Source organism: Montipora foliosa, chromosome 5 (assembly GCF_036669935.1).
Source record: "Montipora foliosa isolate CH-2021 chromosome 5, ASM3666993v2, whole genome shotgun sequence".
Classification (NCBI taxonomy): domain Eukaryota; kingdom Metazoa; phylum Cnidaria; class Anthozoa; order Scleractinia; family Acroporidae; genus Montipora; species Montipora foliosa.
Window position 1 is genome coordinate 20,636,378 of NC_090873.1, and position 7,500 is coordinate 20,643,877.

A 7,500-nucleotide genomic window follows, 5' to 3' on the forward strand; every position below is an offset into this window, starting at 1 on the left:
AAACGAGGAAATTGATGATATTTGTAATCAAGTTGGTGTGATCCACCCCATCATGTATGATGGGTATGACCTGTGTGAGCAGGTCAGACTTGACAAACTCTCGGCATTTACTGTATCAACACTAAGGACCATGTGCAAGCATTTTGAGCTTTCTTTCAGATCCAAAGATAACAAGCCCCGCCTTATGGACAAAATTAAAGAGATGGTACGAGAATGCAGCTGCAGCCATCTTGGTCCAACAGATTAGCACGATCTGGCTAAAGAGAATGAACTCTCAACAACTCACTGAGCTCAATTCAGTTTGTCAGTGAGAGCGGGTTTTGATGGCCGGCCTATAAACTTGCTATCAAACGTTTTAAGTCTGTTTTTTCCTTAGAAGTTCGGGATTCCTTCGTTCCGTTCTACATAAAGTTCACGAATAAACCAGGGTAGGAGCTGTAGGGGAGGACAACAAAATTGAGAACAGAACTTTGCGAGCATGGTTCTGCGATTCATAGCTGTCACCGCGCGCACGATACTGTACGAAGGCGAAAAGTAGAATGCTACAAGTGGAACTGTGTGCCAGGGGTGAACAATCAGGATAATAAGCTCATGCAGCAAGGGATCTGTAATCCAAGAGGCAGTTAATGTAATTTCCGCATCTTTCACGCTAAGTTTGTAAAGAAAGCCCGTGTACGTCAACGTTGTAATTTTTTTCCAAACCTTGTCAAAAGTGTGCTAATTCAATGAGTTTCCCCAAATCACCGGACGCGACACAATCTTGTAAACTTTTGTCAAGTCTTGGTGTCAACAGTAACATATTGAGGAGAACGTTTCACAGTAGGGACGCCGGCCTGAAGTAAGAAAAAAAAGTACATTTAAAGCCATTGACTACGATGTCAGGTAGTGTTTGTTTGTTATTATTATTGCTAATAATCTCAGACAAAATCTGATTTTCATTGGTTCCGACCAACAACCAGTTGTCTCGGGAAACCAAGAAGCGTTCTTCATTTTACTTTCCTCTCCTGTCTACATCTCCAGCACTTTCCTAAGAATCCTTGCCGATCCCAACATTACAGATCTCTGAATCAGTTTAATGGATGTGTCTACACCTATGGTCCTCAGATTTTCTTTTAACCTCAGTGGTATTGTTCCCAATGCCCCTACCACTATGGGTATCACCTTTGTCCTTACTCTCCATATCTTTCGGACTTCTCTCGCAAGATCTTGATATTTTCCTACTTTCTAATCTTCTTTTGCTCTCACTCTTCCATCTTCCGGGATTGCCACGTCTAGGATTCGGCAGTTCTTCTCACTTTTGTCAATGATTAATGAATCCGGTCTCCCAGCCTCGATCTCATGGTCTGTCCGTACACTAAAGTCCCACAGCATCTTGTAATCCTCATTTTCAAGTACACTGTCCGGGACATGGTCATGACACCTCTCACTTCGCTCAAACCCATATTTTTCTGTGGTTCCAGTGAACTGCCCTAGCTACATTGTCATGCCTCTTTTTGTATTCCATCTGCGCCAGTTTCGGGCACCCACTTACAATGTGGCTGATGGTCTCATTGTTTTGTTTACACATTCTACATTTGGGATCATCCTGTGACCTGTCTATCGTTGCTATTAAGTAATTTGTTCTTATTGCTTGATCTTGTGCTGCAATAATAGGAGACTCCGTTTCTCTTTTAAGCTTTTCTTTTATTATTATTATTATTATTATTATTATTATTATTATTATTATTATTATTATTACTTCTACTACTACTATTTTAGGGACTTCCTGCCATTTGTCTTCTCTCAAAGAACGTTTTGCAACCGCAGTTATTTCATCGCGTGACAACACTCACTTTTCATTACTAGCCCTTTATTTTGTTGTTGGTGATTGCTGCAAGTTGTAGGCCATCATGCAACTCAAGAATTTCCATTGCTGGAATTTCAAACTGAGCACCTTTAAATCGTAAAAAAAAAAGTTTTCAAGTGTTGTTTCTCAAAAGGACATGTTTTATTATTACAAAACCGACTTCTCTGAAATCAATAAGTAGTCCAACAGAGGCATAATTTAATTACAGATATCCCAAGTTTCGTTAATCCAAGGTAAAGGGTTCTAACTTACGAGAAATTCTGGGCTACTAAACATCATTCTTATCCGGTGGTTCATGTTTGCATTCAATCGCCATCACGCCAGCCGCGAATTGCGTGACATTTGCATGATTATGCTGTGAATTGTGTTGTTTATGAGCTCAAAACAGAGTTCGCTGGCGTCTGATAACGGATGATACCCGCAAGTTTAACTCGAGAATCTGTTAGAGTATGGATAGATCTTTGCTGTAAATGTAATTTTGATCCTGGTTTAGGTGCCACTTTTGATATTTTGAGTCTTCCATATAGCTAATTATTTATTCATTTTCACAAGCGACGCAGTGAGCTATCTTAGATTTTTTGCGGTTTATTTAATTTTTATCCAACCGTATCGAAATTTCGGTGCAAAGCACTTCGGATGTACCTAAATGCTGTGGTCTGGTCGATATGGAGCAATACGTCCTTGTTTTAAGGCAGCGCGATCCGGAAAAGTCACGAATTTTGATTACTAAATCGACCAAAAATCTCCCCTCAGACAGCTGAGGTCGTTTCGGGGTGTAGCAAAAAAGAAAAGCAGGATTTACAGCAAAACATACTGGTTTTAGTATATACACACTAAGTCTTTTCATCCAAAAAATATAAAGGCTAACTTTTTTCTGACCCGAAATTGACCGGACCGCTGTTAGCGGGACAGCCACTTAATTAGTACAGTGAAACACGCTGCATAGTAACATCTAATAGTTTTGAACAGTTCAGTTTTGTGTTCTTTAGTACAGTGAAACGCACTGCATAGTAACATCTAATAGTTTTGAACAGTTCAGTTTAGTGTTCTTTAGTACAGTGAAACGCACTGCATAGTAACATCTAATAGTTTTGAACAGTTCAGTTTAGTGTTCTTAATTAGTACAGTGAAACGCACTGCATAGTAACATCTAATAGTTTTGAACAGTTCAGTTTAGTGTTCTTTAGTACAGTGAAACGCACTGCATGGTAACATCTAATAGTGGGTGCTTAGTGTTGTTCAGTAGTGTAGCGCACTGCATGGTAAGATTAAATAATTTTCAACAGTACAGCTGTGCAGCGCATTGCATATTAAGATTAAAGAGTTCTCAACAGTTCGTAGTACTGTTGCTTGGTACAGTGCAACGCATTCAATAGTAAGATTAAGAGTTCTTTTTCAGTTCAGTGTATTGTTGTTCAGTACAGTGCAGGTTAAGTTTTAATTTCGCTGGAGTCAGTTCCAATGCAAGCTTAGTTTCAGGTTTTAGCCCAGTCCAACACACTCATTTTCAGGTGGGCACATAATAGTTCACGAGTTCTTTTTTTTTTTCTCTATGACTGCAACACATAAAAATAACGTAGTGCTTGATTCATTATTGCTTGTTTTTCGCCTGATGCTCAATTTATCCACTATTTATAATTCGTTTTTGTCTTTATTTGCTATGTACTATACTTTGCATAGCATTTTGCAAGGGCAGAGAAACAGGGCCACAGTAGTCATATCCAACGAGTATGTTTCCTCTAAGAAACATTAATCAATAAAGTATCAAGAACAGATGGACGTGGGAATCTTATACTTTAGGGCTGAGTTTACAGGCTGATAGTAAAATAAGTGTCGCTTTTCAAATGATAAATATCAATCATTCCCTCAATTATACCTACAAATGAACGCAATCTTCAACCAAACATGGGTATTGAGCGCTTATTAAAGTACTAGTTTCTAGGTAAGGGCTCCCAAGCTGGGCAAAGGGGCCACAACAACAACAACATAAACAGGGCTGCAACAACAACAACAACAGCAACAATACAATTATTAGCTCCTTTATGTAATACAAATTGATTTATCATTGTGATCAAATAAAACCGATGTGCGAAACGAAATCCAAGCCAAAATCTAAGAATAGAATTGGAATTATCTAAAGAAAACATTTAAGTCCATTAACTCTTAGAATCTTTAACTCTCAAAATCAACCATTTTAGTAAAAACCTACTAGAAGTTCAAACTCAAGAACAACATTATCTCGATGTTCTTCAAAGGCACTTTAAAAAAACTACACTTAAAACTTCAAAAGCCATGGAGCGCCATTTTGTCAACAACTGCTACTTACATTTTGCAATAGAATAGATAAAAAGTGAGCTAGCTTATCAGAGAACCGCTTTCAAAATAGTAGGCATAACTTAATTATTATATAATATCATAATCTACAAAAACACAATGGATTAATTCAATACCTAAGATCATACATCATTATCACCTTCAATTTTTTTCTTTGGTTAGAAAATACCCGATGAATGAACTAAAAATAAAGCGGAAAAAAGCAAAACAAAACATTAATGAAAACCGAACTGAAGAAATTCTACCGTATATGTAAAACATGCCATTAATACTTGTCCAAACAATATTCACGTCGCGAATAAAAAATGAAAGTTAGATTTAAAAGTTGGTATCAATATAGTTAATCAAATACTTATCTGGCTAATTATGTTTAGTAAGGCTTTATATCTTTCAAATAGTTATAACGGAACTAATAAAAGATTTCAAACTAATGTACCTGCATGTAAAGTTCATCGTCCGCTCTAACGTCTAGTTTAGTTAATTTGGACTCCTAACAAAGTTCATTTTCACAAACGTGCATGATATAACGTTCAGGCTTATATTTACACAGTTCACTTGTTGTATTTCTCTTTTAAATGAAAATAGTCTTGTTTTGTGCTTTACTTTTTCTTACTTAGTCGTTCTTTCCTTGCCTCCTGACGTATTTGATCCGTGAGGCGCTGCTTAGCTCTTTGGATTTCACCCTCATCTTCTTTTCCGGTAATTAGACCAAGCTCCAGTGCTTTCTGATCGCTAGCCACCCTCTCCCAAACTACTTCCTTCTTTATAGCGTTGTTGTCAATTAGGTCCTTTGTTAAACTGACTAGGTGTCTTGTCTGTTCGTCAGTGAACTTTCTCCAAAATCGCGAAGATTCGCTTGATACAGACATAGCGCTTGACACTGATGGTTCTTTATGAAATTCTGCTTCTTTCAGGTAGCGTATAACCTTCTCGGAGCTGGTCAGCTGCTCACTAGGGGGCTCCAAATGTTTGACGTGGTCTTCTCTTAGTCGACGGAGTTTCAGGACAACTGCTTTGGTGGAACGTTGTTTGAGTATGTTTGATTTCACCACTTTTTCACTGACATCTTTCTCTTTGATGGAGCCCGTTTCTATCTCAAGTTGGAAGAGCTTCTTTAACTCTTCAGTTTCCTCTGTTTTCCACGCGTCAGATGTTTCGCTCTCTTTTTTTCCCTGAGTATCTTCACATGTCTGAAGAGAAACGAGCTTCTTGACTGCCCTTCTTCCCAAATCGGTTTCTTTTACTTTGTCGTGGACTCTGGAGTATTTTGCTTGCGTTTCGGTCTTGTGCTGGGCAAGAGCAGCTAAATGATCTCTTTCAGCAGGCATCTGGACGTGCATTCCGGTTGCAAGGGATTTCTGGACTATTGTTGCAGATATCTTTTCTTTGAGCTCTATTCCCTCTCGTTGGAATGTTCTCCAAACGCAAGTGGAAACTTGTGATGATGTCAGTGACAAACCGTTACTCGAGATAAACACTTCTTTTACACTGGCTTCTCACTGTCCTCTGGTACATATCTATCAGAAAGTATAAGTCATCGTATATCCAGACATTGGCCGCACCATACATCCCAGCTGTCTTGTGTTCTTTTACGTCTACTCTGTATCTTGCTTTGTCTTCTTCTGTGCTAGGATAGTAGACAGCTTCCTTAAATTCGCTTATTGTCATGTTAGCTGCAACTCCACTTCTCCCGCTGTTGTCAATTAGGACACGCATCATGAGCCAGTCTCTAACTTTGCAGTGAGACTTTTCACTTAGCACCCTGCTAGCATTCTCTCCACCTTGTGTTTCCTCTGATGTTACAGCAAGCTGTTTGACGGCATTCATTTGCTGATTTCCGTGACAGACTTGGTGGAGTTTCTCGCTTGAAAGAAGTTTCCTGAAATCGTCATCGTGTTTTTCTAGCTTTCTTTTCAGGACCTTTTTCTTTTGGGCAGCTGACCATGAAGTCACATAATTTCTGCACGCATTCAACGTTTCCACACTTACATCAGGTAGGTCAGATTGTCGTTCTTGGCTTAGAAATTTATAAAACAGTCTTAAACTCATCAGATAAGATCTGACAGTCCTGGTTGGTACTTTTCTACAGCATACGATAGCCACGTTTTCAAAACCTGTACCCCATCCTTTCCCGGTAGCAACAGCAGATACATTGCAGGTAGTTTAGGGTCAGCTGGTTTGGTAGCCGTTTCGTTTAGTTGCAACCTTCTGATGATACTTTGTACTTGGGACTTGTACTGCTGTGCCATTTTTGTGCTACGGTATCCTCCATCCACGTTGATCAGCCAACCATAAAAATCAACGAAGAATCCCTCTGTAGCAGTGTCCATGTCCCAATCTCTGGTTCTGTTCTTGTCAGTTTCTTGCTCCTCTAGCTCGCAGTCGCTTGGCACCCATTCTGTATCTATCTCATCATCATCATCATCGCTCTCATCCCCTCCAAACATAACTTGAAAAGCTTGATCATAACTGCTATCATCCTCTTTGTAAACACGACTTAGTTCATCTGTTATTTCCTGGGAAGTTTTAAACCTGTGGCCTTCCTTTACTCTGTTGTCTTTAAATTGCTTTACGTACTTCTTCCATGCCTTCTCTTCGTCCAGGAATGAACCCCCGTCAATGTTTTTTTCACCAACAACCTCGACTAATTCGGTTAACAGCCCATCACGTTCATTGCAGATAGAGGGTAAATTCTCTGCTTTGGATGACTGGCTATCATCTGTTAGGTCTGATTCTTCTGAATGTGCATCTTCATCGCCGCAGATATAATCTAAGTCTGAAGCCTGATCACTACTACTGGATACCGTGATGGCATTATCGGCTGGCTCATGGAAAGAACAAGCCATGTCTTCAGTCTTCAGGGTACGCCGAAGCAAATCTTTATAGTCTTCATCACTATCTGCATTCTCCTCCTCAGTAGAACTTTCCTCGTCATTTTTGTCTTGGCTTTTAGCTTCTTCTCTATTTATATAAGCATCCTTGTGACCTTTTTTGATTCTCTTTGTGTGGTGCCCTTTCTGGTCGTTAACATTAGGAGCCCTTCTCTCTTCATAATTCTTCCATGCTCTGCTTGTCAACTTGCGGTATTCTTCATCACTGTAAGTGCTGTTTCGTGTTCTTTCAAGCTGTACTCTTTCATCAGTTTCAGCGTCTTCTAAGTCACTCTCCATCGCTTCCCTGCGTGATACGCCTTCTTCCCCTGCACCAACCATGTTTTCCTCCGTCTGCTCTTCTTCCATCTCCTCTTCATTTGAATAAATACTGCCATCTGTGTTGGTAAGTTGCGTCTTCTTATCACGCTTTAATTTCCTTTTTTGTGC

General features: G+C 39.5%; 1 pseudogene; it reads right to left on the reverse strand.

Annotated features, from left to right (window-relative positions):
* Window positions 1-3,953: 3,953 nt before the first annotated feature.
* The window catches only part of LOC138002369 (uncharacterized), a 3,985-nt pseudogene continuing 438 nt past the window's right edge, over window positions 3,954-7,500 (reverse strand).